The sequence below is a fragment of the Herpailurus yagouaroundi genome, unplaced genomic scaffold, assembly GCF_014898765.1.
Source record: "Herpailurus yagouaroundi ecotype Mexico unplaced genomic scaffold, PumYag 196, whole genome shotgun sequence".
In the NCBI taxonomy this organism is placed as follows: Eukaryota; Metazoa; Chordata; class Mammalia; order Carnivora; family Felidae; genus Herpailurus; species Herpailurus yagouaroundi.
The window spans coordinates 24241513-24260672 of record NW_024412427.1 but is presented as its reverse complement, the minus strand read 5'-3'; the positions used below and the strand labels follow the sequence as shown (position 1 = coordinate 24260672).

The window sequence follows — 19160 nt, the reverse complement described above, 5'->3', positions numbered from 1 at the left end:
TTAGAATTCTTCACTCCCATGTAATCAGTGCAGCTGACTTGAGGCCACCTTGTTGTGAGGAAGGCCATTCTGTCCATGTGGAGACATCACATGGAAAGTTTCTGAAACAACATTAGGAGAGAGAGGGGCCCTTGCAGTGAGTGCCCAGCTGCTCCAATCTCTGGCTGTTCCAGAGATCTCAAACCAAAAACACCCAGATGAGTTGTTCCTGAATTCCTGTCCACAAAAATCATGAGAGATAATAAACTTATTGGTGTTCTTTTAAAAAAAATTTTTTTTTAATGTTTATTTATTTTTGAGACAGAGAGAGACAGAGCATGAACGGGGAGGGTCAGAGAGAGGGAGACACAGAATCTGAGCTCTGAGCTGTCCACACAGAGCCCGACGCGGGGCTCGAACTCACGGACCGCGAGATCATGACCTGAGCCAAAGTTGGCCGCTTAACCGACTGAGCCACCCAGGCGCCCCTTAAAACACTAAATTATAAAGTGATTTGTTATGAACAGTACTAACTAAAACAAAAGAGTTGCTCAATTCACATACCTCCCTTCTTTTTGGTGATAGCCAGTCTCATCTCCTGTGAGAATAAAAGTCAGGCTTGCACCTCAGCTGGGGAGCAGTTAATTACTGTGTGTGTGTGTGTGTGTGTGTGTGTGTGTGTGTGTGTGTGTGTTTTAGTTTGGAGATGATAACTGCTGCTCTCAACAGCTGGAACAACAAATAGTAGATGAGCATATAATGCTGAGGGTATTTTGACATAACTATTTTTTGAAAGTAGAGGTATTCTCTTTTTAATGTTACCATTTTTATAGAATTACAAACTTACAGAAAGTTGCAAGACATGTACAAGAAATCCTATATACCATTCATTCAGATTTACCAATTACTAATATTTTGCCACATTTGCTTTATCGTTCTCTCTCATTCTTGCCTCCTGCACATGCACAAACACACACAAATGCTTTTTTTCTGAACCGCCAAAGATAAGGTACAGAAGCTATGCCCATTTGCCTCTAAATCTTAAGGGTATGTTTCCTAAGAATGAGGACACTCACATCACTAACCACAGTACATTATCAAATTCAGGAAATTTAATATTGATAGAATACTAACTTCCAATCAACAGATTTTATCCAAATATCTTCAATCATATCAACAATGTCCTTTATACTATTGTTTTTTCCTGGTTGGAGATCCAGTCCTGGTCCACACATTGCCTTTAGTTTTGTGTGTCTTCATTCACCAAAAAGAAGTTATTATTTTTTTTCATCTTCTAGAAAGATCAGTCACTTTCTTTGTCTTTGCTCCTAAAGAGATACAAGAGATAATCTGATGCTTTTGTAAGACTATTTTGGAGACTGCTTTCCAATACTGTCTACATCTCTGTCTTTAAAGAGTTAACGTATGTAAAAACCTTGTTCAGCCATGGAAGGTCTAGATGTAGCTGCTGCATCTACCCAAGTGAACACAGTTTGCCTATCAAATTCAAAACCACCTCAGACTTGACATTTACGAACCTAAAGAGTGAACGAGTAGCTTAATGATTTGCATTTCTTATGAATGAGTACTTAGTAATTACTACTGCTCCTTGAAATTGAAAATATTTGTACTATGAGGCTCTGAGAGAGCTGTGTAACTTTTTGGGGTTTGAAAACAAAGAAGTAATTGATGCCCCTTCTCTATCTATCTGACTCTTTTTGAGGCTCCAGCCTGTTTTTTTTTTTCCGACTTGTGAGCTAACAGTCATATAAGGTCACTTGTTTCTTTTTTCTTTAAACTTTATTGAAGAATAATTGACAAATGTAATTATATGTGTTTGAAGTGTACAACATGAGAGTTTGATAAACATATACATTGTGGAAAGGTTACCAACATCAAGATAATTACCACATCCATGACTTCACATAGTTAACCGTCTGTGTGTGTGTTGAGAATGCTTACAATTGACTCTCAGCAGCTTTCAAGTGTAGATGGTTAGCGATAGTCACCATGCTGTGCATTAGATCCTCAGAACTTATTCTTCTTATAACTGAAGATTTGTACCCTTTGACCTACATGACCCCATTTCCCCCTTCTTCCCAGCCCCTGGCAACCACTATAAAATGAACTATAAAATGAACTTTAAAAAACAAAAAGATTCCACATATAATTGATGCCGCACAGTATTTGTCTTTTTCTGTCTGACTTATGTCACTTAGCGTAGAGCCCTCTAGGCTCATCCATGTTGTCACAAACAGCAGGACTTCCTTCTTCCTTAAGGCTACTTAATATTTCATGGGGGCATCTGGGTGGCTTAGTCGGTTAAGTGTCCGACTCTTGATTTTGGCTCAGGTCATGATCTTATGGTTCATGAGATCAAGCCCCACATGGGGCTCCATACTGACAACGCGAAGCCCACTTATGATTCTCTGTCTCCCTCTCTCTGCCCCTCCCCTGCTCTCTCTCTCTCTCTCTCTCTCAAATTAAATAAACTTAAAAAAAAATTCATTGTGTGTGTCTGTGTGCATCACATTTTTTTAATACCTTCATTTGTCAAAGGACATTTAGGTTGTCTAAGTTGACTATTGTGAATAATGCTGCATTAGACGTGGGGCTGCAAATTATCTACTCAGGACTTCAGCTAGATCATATGGCTATTCATTTTTTAATCACTTGTTTCTTCTGAACTGAGTAGCTCATTATATTTTTAATGCCTAGAGTTACCTGTCTAGAGTAATATACCAGACTCCTACTCTGGGATGGATCCTAGACAAATGGGAGAAGAAAACTTGGAACATGTTTGCAGAAGTTGAGTACTTGAGTACAAAAAACATTATTTATGAAATGAATAAATAATACTACTTGCATGTTACTTTTCAAAATTATGCTTTTGTGATCAGTAAAACACAAATTATTTTTGTTGGATTAATTGATATCTTTTAGTCATCCTCAATTTTACCAATCAATAAATGTTGAAGGGTAACACTATTATGTACAAGACACTCAATTGATTTTTCTTTAAAAGGAGGTCCTTATGCACAAAGAATCATTGGCATTATTAAGTAGTTAATGAACTATCTCCTTTAAATGAGGCACGGTCAATATACCACTTCCCAACTGCTTCATCAAAAAGCAGAATATTCCTTGAGTTGGAACACTTTAGTCCTATAGAAAAAAATAATAATAACATTCTTTGACATAAGGTTTGATGATAAACTTAGTAATAAAATATAGTGCATGCTCAAAAAAATAAGTATAGGTTATGTAATACTTTTAAATGTTAACACTGTTACAGTATAATAAAAGGCTAGGGCATAAAATGTTAATTTCAGTCAGTGTCACATATTGTGTACTGTCCTAACATAATCTCCAGAAGAAAGACTGAAAATCCCATGTCACACATATAGGAGCAAGAATGTTTGTGAAATCTTGACAAAAATAAGATAAACCTGCATATACAGTTTAAAAGTGGAAGAGCTATTTTAAGCTAAGTTATGTATCACAAAGCTTACAACTTCAATTTCCTTTCATGTCACTAAATGGAACAGCCCAATAATAACTAGTGAAATGCAGGGAAAAGGGAAAGGAGAGTTGGAGAGTTACCAAAACGTTAATAACGCTTTCAAGAAACCTCAAAATGCGGTAGTTTTGTATAAAGCCCAGCAGTCTTTCAGGGCTGTGTGGGAGGGTTATGCTCTCTTTTTTATACACAAGAAGAGCCATCACTGGATCCAGCTATTTTTATTGTGGTTCTTTTGTTCTCACAGCTCTGCATAAGGAAGAGAAAATGTTCCTAAGTAGTGTAAGTACTGTGAGATCTAATGGATTAAAATAAAGTGTTTGAAACCATAATACTTTGTGATGGGGCCCGAAAGCCTCACTCTGACGTTATCTAAAAATAAACAAATTTTCACTAATAAAAAATTTTCGTGCATATAAATTCTTTCTCATTCTCTGCCCCTCTCTCTCTCTCTCTCTCTCTCTCTCTCACACACACACACACACACACACACACACACACACACATTTCAGAGATGGTATGTTAAAATGAAATTCTTCCTCCAGATGTTTATAAACATGCAAACTTTTAGAAAGGTCATTTGAACTTATATTTTAACAGATGCTTAATGAAATCAAAATATCAGCTAAATGTGTTGTAAAGTTCACCTGAAAGGAAACCCAAATGCATTTAGTGGGGCTGAAAATATTGGGAACAAAGTTATATTCTCTAAAATCTGAACAGAAGCAAAACTGAAACATCGGCGTGTTTATTGGTCCAAACTAGTCATTCATTTGGAATTTCTATTCTGCATTGAATTGAAAATGTATCCTGAAAATGTCTTTCATTTTGTGTGGCTATCTGACCAGGTCACTTGCTCCTTAAAGGGGCCCCTGTTTTCCTTAGAGCTCTTTTACAGGGATGCACCTATAAGGAAACTGGAGAAGATGTGGGATGTTTTTTCCCACAAAGCAATGATTAAACATATAATAGTCATAAAAAGATAATGACTACTACTGTTTTCTCAATTATTACTCTGTTTCCTCAATTGGAAAACCTTTTGAATCACAAATATCATCCCACTGACTATCATTTTTTATTGGAATTTGGAAGGTAGCTAATATTATACACAGTAATACTTTGGAATGAAATCAATGGTCCAAAAAAGGCCAACTTGTCTTTGCCACTGCAAATTAAAGTGCAGCGGTAAAAAACAGAACTGACATTGATTTGCTTTTCTCTTTTTTTTGAAAATAGATTTTTTTTCCCTGGATAAACAGTAAAAAAAAATGTATTCTACAGGACTGCTTTTCTTTGTGCTACACGGTTGTTCCTAATGTGCTCTTGGTTATCTACCTGATAGTGAGGAAAGTTTAGTATCAATTAATCCATTGCTATGGGATTCTTTTTGCTTGTTTTCATTCAACTTATTTCAAAACATCAGGGAGGAAAAATAAGGAAAAAGCAAAGACAGGAATCTAGGCTTGTCAATTGCATAGACTGTCACTCAAAAGTCCATAGCGATTTATCACATGGTGGGTTGGAAGGGGGGGAGCAGGTGTGTGCAAAATTATATTCAGTGCATTAAAGAAAATACACTAATCTGTTAAACATTTTAAAAGAGGCTGTAAATTACAAAAGGTAATTACTAATTCTATTCTATGAGTATATCACACCATTGTGATAACCTAAAAGTTAAAATCAGAATATAAATTTGACATCAGAATACTGCTTTCCAACACTTTTATATACAAATGTGTCTATTTATAACGTAAGTACAGTGGAGGCAGGGAGAGGAAGTGAATCATCAAAGATGTTTTGATTTCATGACTAAGATTCAATTGGAAGCTTATCTCCTTGATGCACTTACTATACCATATGGGTGTATACCTCAAGTTACAATTTCCTGTTATTCTTTATTCCTGTAAAACAAATGCAGCCCAAATGTGGAAGAGAGTTATAGTGGGTATAGTGGGTATAAAATGTATCTCTCATTTACAGGCTATGACAGAAAAAGCTATCAGAACCTTCATCCTGTTTCACTAATAGCTGTTTTCATACATCAACAAAAACCTCTCATGTGCTTAGAAATGCTTTATGGTCATAAAGTCACACCTTTCCTGATTTAATATTAGCTCTAAGGGAAAGGACTTTTTTTTTTTTTTTTTTTTTTTTTTTTCTGAATAGCAGTAGCCTTCAGGACAAAAGGATCTTTGGAGGGTCCTTCATGTCAAAATGAGTTGTACCTGAACCCAGTGAGGCTGAGGTGGGGGGCACCTAACCAAGAGGGATTACACCAGGGCACAAGGGTAGACAAGGGGCTACACTGTTAGCCTCCACCTCCCTTTGAGAGATTCACAGAACGTTCCCTCCTGTCAGGTTGGAGAACTTCCTTTAGCAGTCAGTTCCCAAAAAGGAATTCTGTCTGCATCACACATGTACACATTACCAAGATTTGCTTGAAATTGGATCTTGTTTAGGCAATCAAAACATCTTTGGTGATTCACTTCCTGTCACTGAACTAAAAAAGTGAAGGCACAAATAACCACACTTCACACATAATTATCTCAAAAAGCAGCATTAGACTGAGTTGAAAATCATTTCTAGAACGCAGCTTCACAGAATACCCCCTCTCCTTCATCTCACAATGGCCTGATCCTCTATACATCTTCCCCTCACTGCCCACAAGGGAAATATATAGGATGCATTTCACATGCATTTGGGAGTGAAAAGGACTTTTACATCATTAAGTGCAATTGAAGCACTTAATACCTAGTCCTGGAGTAGGTATCATCCTTCTTTTCTTAAAATATGGGTTTAGGGCAAGGAGGAAGATTAATTGTGTTATGCAAAAGTGTAATCAGTATATTGACAAGAATTGGGATACTCAAAAACAAAATAAATTGTTCCATTTATGCAAAACACAAAACTAGTCAAAGTTTAATTATGCTGTTAGAAGTAAGGACAGTGGGGCGCCCGGGTGGCTCAGTTGGTTGAATATCTGACTTTGGCTCAGGTCATGATCTCATGGCTCCTGAGTTCGAGTCCCACGTAGGTCTCTGTGCTGACAGTTTGGAGCCTGGAGTCTGCTTCGGATTCTGTGTCTGCCTCTCTCTCTGCCTCTCCCCTGCTCATGCTCTGTCTCTCTTTGTCTCTTGAAAATGAATAAACGTTAAAAAAAAAAAAAGTAAGGACAGTAGTATCCTTTGTGAAAATGTGGGATACTGGCAAGAAGGGAACAGATAAGATTCACATTCTGTATCTGGATCTGAGTGTTGTCTATAGTGCTTTGGGAAGATTTAGCAAGCTAAGTCTTGTGTACTTTTGGAAACTTTGATAATAAGACTATCAAATTTATAGGTATGTTTGAACAATGCTGTTCATTTTTAGGTCCCATTGTATGAAGTAGTTGATGACTCTTGGTATTACCTTTTTTTAAACCTTTTATTTTGAGATAATTATAAATACACAGGAAGTTGCAAAAGATAGTACAGAGAGATTCCATGTAACCTTCGCCCAGTTTCCCTGAGCTGTTATATTTTATGTGACCATAACACTGAAACCAGGAAATGGACCTGGGTGCATGTGTATATATAGTTCTACTTCATTTAAAAAATGTTTATTATTTATTTGGGGGGAAAGAGAGAGAGCATGTGCATGAGCAGGGGAGGGGCAGAGAAAGGGAGAGAGAGAGAATCCCAAGCAGGTTCCACACAGTCTGCACTGAGCCCAACTCAGGGCTTAATCTCATGAAATGTGAGATCATGACCTGAGCTGAAATCAGGAGTCGGTAGCTTAACCCACTGAGCCACCCGAGCTCCTCAGTACAGTTCTATTTCATTTTGATCACATAGAGATTGACCTGTAATGACCACTACACAGAGACAGAACCATTCCACTACCACAAAGATCTCTCCTTTTACCTAGTCATAGGTAACACAAACCCTTCCTCCTAACCCCTCGTAATACCTGCTCTGTTTGGCATCTCTATTTGCCTTTTGGAATGTTATAAATGGAATCAGATTGGCTTTTTATACCTTAGAGATCCACCCAAGTGGTTACATGTATATTCCTTTTTCTCGCTAAGAAGTATTCCATGGTATGGTATACCCTTGTTTATTTAACCATTCACTTAGTGAAGGACATTTTGGTTGTTTCTGGCTTTTGGGTATGACAAATAAAGCTACTGTGAACAAATTGTATAGGGTTTTGTACAAACATAAATTTTTATTTTTCTGGGGTAAATTCTCAGGAATGCTATGGTATATATGTTTAGTGTTTTATTTTTTTGTTAAGAAACTGCCAAACTATTTTCTACAGTAGCTCTGCCATTTTACATTCCCACTGGCAGTGTATGAGAGATCCCGTTTTGCCACATCTTTGCCAGCATTTAGTATTACCACCATTTTTAGGTTTTAGCTCTTCTTTAAAAAAAATTTTTTTTAATGTTTACTTATTTTTGACAGAGAAAGAGAGAGACAAAGACAGAGACAGATTCATGAGTGGGGTAGGGGCAGAGAGAGATGGAGACACAGAATCCGAAGCAGGCTCCAGGCTCTGAGCTGTCAGCACAGAGACTGATGTGGGGCTCAAACTCACAGACCACGAGATCATGACCTGAGCCAAAGTCAGATGCTTAACCACTGAGCCACCCAAGGGCCCCAGGTTTCAGCTCTTCTAATAGGTATGTAGTGGTATCTCACCATGGTCTTAATTTTATTTATTTATTTATATATTTTTAAATGTTTTTATTTATTTTTGAGACCAAGAGAGACAGAGCATGAACAGGGGAGGGGCAGAGAGAGAGACACACACAGAATCTGAAGCAGGCTCCAGGCTCTGAGCTGTCAGCACAGATCATGAGATCATGTGAGATCTCACAGTGTGAGATCATGACCTGAGCTGAAGTTGGACGCTTAACTGACTGAGCCACCCAGGCAACCCCCATCATGGTCTTAATTTTAATTTCCCTCATGGCTAGTGATGTTGAACAACTTTTCATGTGCTTATTTGCCATTCATAGAGCCTCTTGAGTGAAATATCTTTCAAAAATTTTCTCCTTCATTTTGTTGCCTTTATTTTTGCTTTTTACCTAATCCTGTCAATATTTTTAGCTTCTTAAAATAACTAAAAATATTTCCCCCTATTTCAGTATCTACAGGTTTTATTTCTGCTAGTGATGAGCAGTTCTTCACACCTGTGTCCAGAGAGCCTCTGCTTCCTCACCTTTTTTATTTTGCTCATCTTCTCTGTTCTATCTGGAAAGCCACTTCTTAGACCTTTGGTCTCCGTTATGCAGTGGTTAGTGATGTAACTTCAAAGTCCTAATGGACTCAGATCAAACAACAGATCGTCCAGGAAGCCTTGACTTTTCCTACCAAATATACATAATCATTAGTCCTTTAAACGGGCAGAAAATGTTTTAAAAATAGCTTCCAGTAGCACCCTGGTATATGCTGTTGGTGCCCTATCCATATGGCACTTGGCATTTCTTTGCACATTGGCTTCTGTGCCAGCAACCACTCGTCCCTGTCTGAGGCTTTCTCTGGCTTCCAGAGGCTGCTTTTACTGGGCAGAAGTGTTGGAAGTAGCCCTCAACCAAAGGGGTGAAAAAGCATCTCAACTTTTTCACCCCTTACTTGGGATTGTTGATTGCCCAGGGTTCCCAAGTGGGATTAATCTCCAGCTGCCCACAGTGATAACTGGCTTGATATCACCCTTTATTAGCTACCTTCTTTGTCTCACTTTCTTACTGATTTTTTCCTGAGGTCCCCTGCTGAATAAACTCAAATAATTGTCTCAAATTCTGCTTTTGGGGGAACCCAAAAGTAGGCTACAAATGTTAACTTCTACTATGATTAACAGTAACCCACACATCCATGGTCTTTCCTACTAAAGTGAAAACTTTTTGCAGGCAGGAAACTGAAGAGAGCAAACCTAGAGGATATCCTGGCAGAGAGAACAGTAAGTGCAATGGCCGGGCAGCCAACATTTTGTTGGTGTTTGTAAGGATATTAGTAAGTACTAAGATATTATTAGTAAGACTGGGGTAAAGTAAGCAAGAGTAAAAATGACTGGAGCTTGAGATGAGTTCATGTAGGAACATTTCAACCTTCCCCTTCTTCAGATAAGGAATGAGGGTGAAGATGAGAACAAGTGGGCCGAAGAGAATTTTTATGGACTAATAACTTTGGAAATGTAATATTTCTCATTAATATCACCAGTGTCTAATGGATCTTAAATATATTATCAATGCTCACAGATAATTTCTCTTGGTATTTTAATGTTATTAATACACAAACTAATCACAAACCTTAGGATCTTCTTGTTACAGAGAAAATTGAATACATGAGGTTATATATTTATTCATGAAAGAGATATGAAGTCAGCACATGTTGTTGGGTTAGGTATTGTGGAGGGATCAAAATGACAGTCTGTGAATTGTGCAGAGATAATAGCCATTTTCAGACCAAGATGTACCAGTCATTGGATTTTGGTTACACATACTCGTGCTGCCTTCTCATGTTATTAATGTCAAAAACGAAACAACCTAAATTTTGACCTAAGTCTTCCCCACACCAGGGGATAAAGGCATTAACCCCAACCAGCTGGATCTGAGACCAGAGGCCATGAATCTTTTCTGCACAGGTAAAAAATAAACTTAATTATTGACCTGAGACATTGCCATGTATTTCAGAATTGATCAAAGTCTATAAGACTCTGTGATTTTGAGGGACAGAACATTCCCTGGAGACTAAGTTGAGAGGTATCCAAATCCATTTCACTTCTGATAAAAGGTACACATTCAGGATTTGAGCTGAATTTGAATGTGAAAAGGTGCTCAACATCACTAAACACCAGGGAAATGAAAATCAAAAGCACAATGAGATATCACCTCATACCTGTAAGAATGGCTATTATTAAAAAGATTAGAGAGAGCAAATGCTGGTGAGGATGTGGAGAAAAAGGAATCCTTGTGCATTGTTGGTGGGAATGTAAATTAGTGCAACCACTATGGAAAACAGTATGGATATTACTCAAAAAATTAAAAATTAAAAAAATTTGATTTAATATGATCATACGATCAAGCATTTCCACTTCTGGGCATATATCTAGAGGCAATGAAAACAGGATATTAAATAGATAGCTGCACTTCCATGATCACTGCAGCACTATTTGCAATAGCCAAGACATGGAAACAACCCAAGGGTCCATTAACAGATCGGTGGATCAAGAAGATGTTGGGGTGCCTGGGTGGCTCAGTCGGTTAAGTGTCCAACTTTGGCTCAGGTCATGATTTCACGGTCCGTGAGTTCAAGCCCTGCATCGGGCTCTGTGCTGACAGCTCAGAGCCTGGAGCCTGCTTCGGATTCTGTGTCTCCCTCTCTCTCTGACCCTCCCCCGTTCATGCTCTGTCTCTCTCTGTCTCAAAAATAAATAAACATTTTTTTTAAATTTTAAAAAAGAGAAGATGTGACACACACACACACGCACGCACGCAGTGGAGCATTATTCAGCCATAAAAAGGAACAAAATTCTGTCATTTGCAACAACATAGATGGATCTTGAGGGCATTGTGTTAAGTGAAATAAACCAGAGATAGGAAGACAAATAATATATGACATCATACTATATGTGAAATCTAAAAACACTGGACTCATGGAAACACAGAGTAGCACAGTGGTTGCAAGCAGCTGGGGGGTAGGGAAAGTGGGGAGGTGTTTGTCAAAAGATAAAAACTTGCAATTATGAGATGAATTCAAATTCTAAGGATCTATTACTGCATGGTGACTCTATACTGTTAATATACTGTATTATATATTTGAAAGCTGCTATGAGAGTAAAGCTTTAATGTTCTCACCTAACAACAACAAAGTAGTAATTATATGAGGTAAATGATGCATTAACTAACCATATTATGGTAAGTACTTTGCAGTATATACATGTATCAAATCATCACGTGGTACAACTTAAACTCACACAATATTATATGTCAATTATATATCCATAAAGCTGAAAAAAGTTATGGCATGAACCACAGGGGGAAGAAATACAAATATTACAAGCCCATATTGGCATCTTCCTTACATGCATTTTTAGGAATAAAATATTTAAGAAGGGATGATTCATTTGCATTAGACTAGCTTTCTCTTAGTTATATACCTTTGTTTTTGAGTTCCTGTTATCATGTCTGCATAACAAATTACCCTCAAAGCATAATAACTTAAAACAATGGAAGCATTTATTTAGCTCACAAATCATTAATTTGGGGAGTGCTCAATGGGGAAAAGCTATCACTGCCTTGCTTGGCTTCTGCTGGAAAGGGGACTGGATGCTGGAATCATCTTTAGGTCCACTCCTTCACGTGTCTAGTCATTGATGTTGGGAAGGTGAAAATAACTGGGGCTGCAAGGCCAGGGCTTCTCCAGCATGGCTTTCTATCTCTACAGGAGGTCTCCATGTGGTCTCCCCTTGATCATCTCTTCAGTGTAGCCAAACTTCGTACTTATTAGCTCAGGGTTCTCAAAGTATATATCCCAAAAGATTGTGTCAGGTAAAGCCATTTTGCCTTTTATTACTTGGCCTCAGAAATCACACAAGTCTGCCGAAGTCTACTCTCCACCCAGGTTCAAAGGAGGAGATGTAGATCCCAACTCTCAATGGAGGAGTGTCAATGTTACGTTATAGGAAGAGCATGTGGAATATGATATACATTCCTTTGGCCATCTTTAAAAAATACTGTCTGCCATATTTGATTTTGCTTATGTAACATGTGCTAAATTGCAGACCTATGAATTCTCCCCCACTATCATTATAAACATTAAAAAATTAATGTTTATTATTTTTGAGAGAGAAAGAGCGAGTCAGAGTACGAGTTGGGGAGGGGCAGAGAGAGAGGGAGACAGAATCCAAAGCAGGCTCCAGCTTTGGCTGGAGCTGACAGCTCAGAGCCTGACATGGGGCTCAAACTCACAAACCGTGAGATCATGACCTGTACTGATGTCAGACGCTTAACTGACTGAGCCACCCAGGTGCCCCGTCGGCTCTGCCATTTTAAACTTAGGTTTTTTCATCTGCCAAAAAAGTGGAGAATTTCTATCTCAGGGTAGTTAAAGTGTCAAAATGAGATAGTTCATGTAAACCTTGAGCAGAATACCTGCCCATATAGCTACTGGGTGGTGGAGAGAGAAATTATAGTAGTAGTAATAGCAGTGAAGTACTTTTAAAACGTATTTTGAATCATCTCTATAGATTTTCTTCTGCTTCTCCTCTAAATTTCACAATTGGTAGGCTTCTCTTAGTTTTATACCTCTCAAGCTCATAAGCATTAGTGCTTAGAAGCTCAAGTGTATCTAATGAATGCACATTGGTTTGAATTAAACATAATCAAATCAAGTTCTCTCTAGAAATAATACTTTAGTTTTGTTCTTGGTTCAGCCAGTTGAATCACTTGTGGAACTTGGTGCTGGTAAGCTTTGTGCATTTTGCCCTCCAAAATACCATTGCCTTAGGGTTGACTTCTTCCATTGTAGAAGATTTGGATTGTTGGAAAAAGTCTCTTCAGTAGTGGTGAGTGTGTGCCATATGCCACACACTCCAATGGGAAACTCCTCCCCTTCACTGAAAACTGTGAGTCCACTGGTGACCCTGTGCTCTCTCCTTCCATTGACCACCCTGATAGAACTCGCTTTCTCTGCATTTCATTTAGCATGAAACCTCAAACTCTCCAGTGGCCTCTCTTGGACAGTTGTCTTTCAACTGTCCACCTGCTCTTACTCTTTAGCTCTACATTTTGCTGCATTTCAATGAAAGCTGGTCAAGTCTTTAAGGACAAAATGGTGTGTACTCTACTTCACTAATTTTTTTGCATCTACAAATATATATTTAACTTACTACTGGCCAGACACTGTTCTCAATGCTGGGAATTCCCAGTGAGATACAGAAACTCCCTGTCTTAGGCTGGGCTCGCCCAGAAGCAGATAAGGAGACATGGATTCATGTGCAAGTAGTTTATTTGGGAGTTGATGTCAGAAATCACCAGTAGAAGAGGGAGTAGTGGCACAGCAAAGGGAGGAGCCAACAAGGGTATGTTTTCCAGTGAGTTAAACACTGTGGGCAATAGGAGTCTGATTCCACTGGGAAACCCTGGGAAACAGTGCAGAATACATTCCTGAGTCATCCCCCTCAGGGGGTAAAGAAGCTGGGGTGTTTGTACTCCCATCAGACCCCATCAGGGCTGCTCACCAGAAGGGGACCACATTAGTTCCTGGGCCCCTCTGCAAAAGCAGATCCCAACAGCAAAAGAAAACTCTAGGGCAAATAATTGTGATAAAAGGTGGGCCAGCATGGACTGAAATAATGAGGGGATGTACTTGTTTCTTAGGGCTACTGTAATAAAGTATCATGAACTAGATGGCTTAGAACAACAGAAATATATTGTCTCAAATTTCTGGAGGCTTGAAGTCTGAAATCAAGGTGTGGGTAAGCAGTGTTGCTTGAAACCCGTAGGGGAAATCCTTTGTTGCCCCTTCCTAATTCCTGGTGGTTTGCTGGCAATCATGGACATCCCTTGGCTTATAGATACATCACTCCAAACTTCTGTGTACACATGGCTTTCTCCCCATGTACCCACTTTGACTTCCCTCTGTGCATGTCTACCTCTGTGTTTAAATTGCCCCTTTTTATAAGGATACCAGTCATACTGGATTATGGCCCACCCTAATGATGTCATTTTTACTAGATTATCTTGGTAAAGACCCTATTTCCAAATACAGACATATTCTGAAGTACTAGGGGTTAGGGCTTCAACCTAACTTTTTTTGGGAGACACAATTTAACCCATAATAGGTGATCAAAGTGGGGTGCTGACAGTATCTGATATAATCTCTGTTTTGAAGAGCCTCTACTCTAGTGGGGGGGGGGTGGAAACTAACAATAAGGAAAATAAATAAATACAATATGTAGTATATATGATGGTCATAAGCACAATGGAGATGAATAAAGAAGGGAAGTAGGATACATCTTTGTAGTCCCAAAAAGCCTTAGCACACACAGTTCTCCACACAAAGGGGCCAATAAGTGTTTGTTAATGTCATGAGTACATGTTTAAATAGAGAGAATTACTGTCCACATTATTATTCACTGGTTGTTTAATATCCATCAATGACCATCCAATTAGTGTACTAGGTCTCTGTAGAGCATTTGTGTCCCTTGTTATTGTAATGGCTTGTTTATTTACTCACTGAGGACTTTTAGAAGCTCCATATGTTGATTGTTGAAATCAGTAAAGTGATCAATCAGAAGTAAATAGTAATCCATCTGGAGAGTTATTTTGAGGAAAAAGGGTTAACATTTTGATATATATATATATATATATAAGGTGCCTCCCCCCCCAAAAAGCAATTTTATAAAAGATTAGCCTGCACATGGAATGTCAACACAGAAACAGTCTTCTGGCTTACTGAATGTAGACACAGTGATACCTTTTTCTATCCATCCTATGAGGCTCTTACTTGGTGTGCTTAATCATATTTTTAATACATAGTATCTCTTTAGCAACTTAGAAATGGACATGCTAAGCATTGAAAGTATAATTATATAAAAATGTACTGGCTTTGTTTCAGTTTCATAGTGATAGAAATTACAGCAATGAAAACCTTCTAACCTGTGTATTATGGAGAGAAAAATGACATTAATCTTAAACAATGGGTAATAATTGAAAACTGTTGTCAAGCAGTACAGTGATAGAAAAATCACCTTGCTGGTCTTCTTTGTTTCTTTGACTAATTGCCAGTTATTAAGAAAAAAGAACAGTTTGGTGCTATAATACCTTTCTATTATTAATTGGAAGAGACACTATTTTAATCTTATTTTGTCAGTCCCTTACCTAAACTGTTAATGATTTCTCTCCTCTATATTATTAGGTTAAGTCACCAATTGTAGTTGTTGATGACTGGGCATCCTCTCTCAGCTCTTTCAAATTTTGCTCCCTGGGCTCTGTGTCCTGAGACCCATGGGGTTCCACTCAATACTGGTCTAAAATACACAGTTTTTTTTCCCCCCTGAAAGCTACTAGCACAGTTTGAATGACAGTGCTTTCAATTAAACTTTCTGGGTTTTGTACTAGTGTTAAATAGGCCACCACTGGGGTTGGTTGCTTCCAATAAATGTGGAACTAAGAGAAACTGTAGGGTGTAGAGAGGGATGATCTTTTTAACCAATATAATAGAGATCAAAGAGTGAGCAAACTGCTCTTTTTCTTGCTTGAGATAGAATAGAAACGTGGTAAATGATACTGTTAAACAAGTGAACCACAGTGAAAATATACACTGAAAAAGGAAAAAGAAAGAAAAAGACCTTTAGTTAACTGTGTCCGTTACTGACAATGCATATATTAAAACAGAAAAGACAGGTGATCCAATCTTCAGGGTTGGTTTCATATTCAATGAGATTACATAGTGAGGAGTCATTCAAATTATTGCCCTTCCTCCCCTTTCCTACTATCAGTCTCTTTGTGGCCTGTGTGGAGGGCAAAGCAGCTTTCTCTAATTGTCATGCATGCTCAAAGAGAAAGAGGACAGTGGCAAAGCTCCTGATGCCCCGCCCATATCCCCTGGCCCTCATCATCTTCTGCATGCTGCCTGATTCTCAGTGTAGGCACCTGTGACCCTGTTCCTGAGACTTTCTCTGGCAATATAAACCAGGCTCTGCACATTCACTAGGCAGGTAAGAGGTACAGGGAGGTCCCTGACCATGGGAGCTGTCCTCAACCCTTCAGATGCAACAACTCAGATTATCGGCATTCTCCCCTAGATGTCCTCAGCTGGGTGGAGCTCCTGTCGCTCATAATGATTACCTGCCTGTGATGCACCCATTATTGGCTTCCTTCCTTGCCTTGTGTTCCTATCCACTCTTACTGGTGTTTCCTGGAATCTGTTCCCCATCCCCCAGTAAACTATTGGTACTCATATACTACTGTTATCATCACTGAAAATTTTAGTGTTTTAGATTTAAAGGAGCTCTCCGGCCTTTATAATCATCTGTATCTTCTTTCCTCAAAGCAGTATTCACAGCCAGTTCAGATTTTTTCCTGCAAGAGTTTTAATGTTGCCTAACATTCTCATATTGCTTTTTTTTTTTTTTTTAACCAGGTTAGGTTGGTTAGGTCAGCATAGTCTGTCCTCAAACCCCATATGGTCTGGTCTACTCAAACTCTCCATTTTATGGGATTAACTAGACCATTTTCTTCACAATTTGGAGGTTAAGTAAAGTAGCCCAGGTCATACAGAGAGGATTGGAGTTCAGGTTGTCCTGACCAAAAAATTTCCTAACGTGGTTAGGTTCTTCTTTCCCCTCAAACAGCACAAGAAGAACAGGACACCGGTGTCAGGGTTCAAGTCATTGCCGAAGACGTCATGCTTGAGTTTCCTACATGCCAAATGGGTCAGTCCATTACTTTGTGTGGTTAATAATCTTTCTGTAGGGCTTACTCAAAAGGAGGGCAACATTGCTTAAAATTGTGCCCCTGTAATTTAAGGAAGGGATCTTTATATGGTTTCCTAAATCTTAGTGGTGAAAAGTATCACATCTTCTAGAAATTCAGTGAGCTATCTGTAGTCAAAAATATCTGGGATATTGACACATACTTACTCTGGTTAAGAGAATGTGTGAAGAATTTTTAAACAATTGGTCTATGAACAGTGATACAATAATAGTTTTCTTTTTTCCTTCATGGAAATAATTAGTGAGATCCTACTATGTACAGCTTTTGAAAACTGGTCCCACATGTATGAGGGGCCTCACAAAAGCTCATAATTGGGGGTATTTACCTAGAGAAGGGTCTGTTCCCTTCTGCTGTAAGTTTTCTTGTATTTTGGAATTTGTAGAAGTGATTGACACACTTCAAGTAAGAGAAGCTAGTGGGATGAAGGCAAGGATTAACAATGAGGCTAATCTCTTATCCAAATGCAGCTCACTTTTAGTTCTTTCGTGGCCACCACCTAAGATGTATGTGCCCAAGAAGCATTCCAAAATGAGTCTGGATGACTAGCTATCATTACAGAACAAAAAGTAAGATGATTAATCTGCCCTTTGTAGAAGTGCTTCAGCAATAGAACTAGGACTTATAGGTCCTACAAAATCCAAATATTAGTCATGTCTTCCTTCTACTAAGTTATCAATGGCCACCAAGGTTGTGGAGATGGAATTGTCAAGGATTAAATAGAGGCATCCACATAAATCATTTCTCTAATTTGTTCCTTCAGGAATGGTTTTTATGGGATATAAAAAAAGTACAAAAGTAAATACTTGTGGCCAGTATCAGAGTAGCATATTCCCTGTAATGGGGAATGCCGTGGGGTGGATAACAGTGTCATATTGTCAGGGCAGAAATGTAGAAACAGAACCCTCATATAGGATATATTCTATGTGCCTCTATAGATATCTGGAATATAGAATTAGTTTAAGAAGGGGTGTCTGGCGGGGTGCCTGGGTGGCTCGGTTGAACATCTAATTCTTTTTTTTTTTTAATGTTTATTTATTTTTGACAGAGATAGAGACAGAGCATGAGCTGGGGAGGGGCAGAGAGAGAGGGAGACACAGAATCTGAAACAGCCTCCAGGCTCTGAGCTGTCAGCACAGAGCCCGACGTGGGGCTCCAACTCACAGACCATGAGATCATGACCTGAGCTGAAGTCAGGTGCTCAACCGACTGAGCCACCCAGGCACTCCTGAGCATCTAATCCTTGATCTCAGCTCAGGTCTTAATCTTGACTCAGGTCATAATCTGGGCTCAGGTCATGATCTCACAGTTTGTGGGTTCAAGCCCTGTGCTGGGCTCTGCCCTTGGTTTTCTGTTTCTCCCTCTTTCTGTCCTTCCCCTGCTCTCTCTCTCTCTCTCTCTCTCTCTCAAAATAAATAAATAAGCTTTTTATATAAAAAAAGAAGAGGTACCTGGCTAGCAGGTGGAGCCTGTGGCTCTTGATCTCAGGGTTGTAAATTCAAGCCCTTAGGTGTAGTGATTACTTAAAATAAAATCTTTAAAAAAAAATTGGTTTGAGAAGTAACAGATTTGGCTCTAGAGCCTTGTGACTCAGAGTGTACAAGCAGCAGTATTAGAATCTCCTGAGTCCCTCCCCAGATCTACTGAATCTTAATCTGAATTTAACAAGATACTCTCTACACCCTAAAGTTTGAGAAGCATTGTCCTAGAGTCTAGACCTGTACTGTCCAACCAAGTAGCCACTGGTCACCTGTGGCTATTAGCACTTGAAATGTGGCCCATATAAATAGAAATAGGCTATAGGTGAAAAATAAACACTGAATTTCAAAGACTTGGTGTAAGAAAAACAATGTAAAATATCTCAATAATTTTTATATTGATTACATATTGAAATGATAATGTGCTGAATATATTGGGTCAAATGAAATGTATTTTTTTACAACCAGATTTACCTATCCATTTTTAGTTGTTTGATGTGGTTACATATGTTGGCTGGCCAAGATGAATAAAGTTACTATAGCCTCTCTCCTACTGATTACAACTGAAACTCTGGGCCAAATATGAGAAACAACTACTGGAGGCCTGTGCAAAGTAAGAATATGCAAATAAATTGGGGACTGAAGTTAAAACATGAGTAATGACCCATATATGGGGTAGAGTTGACGTATGGGATGTGGCGTC

General features: G+C 38.7%; 1 long non-coding RNA gene across 3 annotated transcripts in view; it reads left to right on the top strand.

Moving 5' to 3' along the window:
• LOC121012498 (uncharacterized) overlaps positions 1-19160 on the top strand; it is a 153992-nt gene that overhangs the window by 41038 nt on the left and 93794 nt on the right. The window contains exon 1 of one of the 3 annotated variants that reach the window (XR_005782141.1): positions 9393-9442. The exons of the other annotated variants lie outside the window; for them this stretch is intronic. This is a non-coding gene — a long non-coding RNA (uncharacterized LOC121012498). Of the gene's footprint in view, positions 1-9392; positions 9443-19160 lie in introns of those variants that run through there. 3 annotated transcript variants of the gene reach the window in all.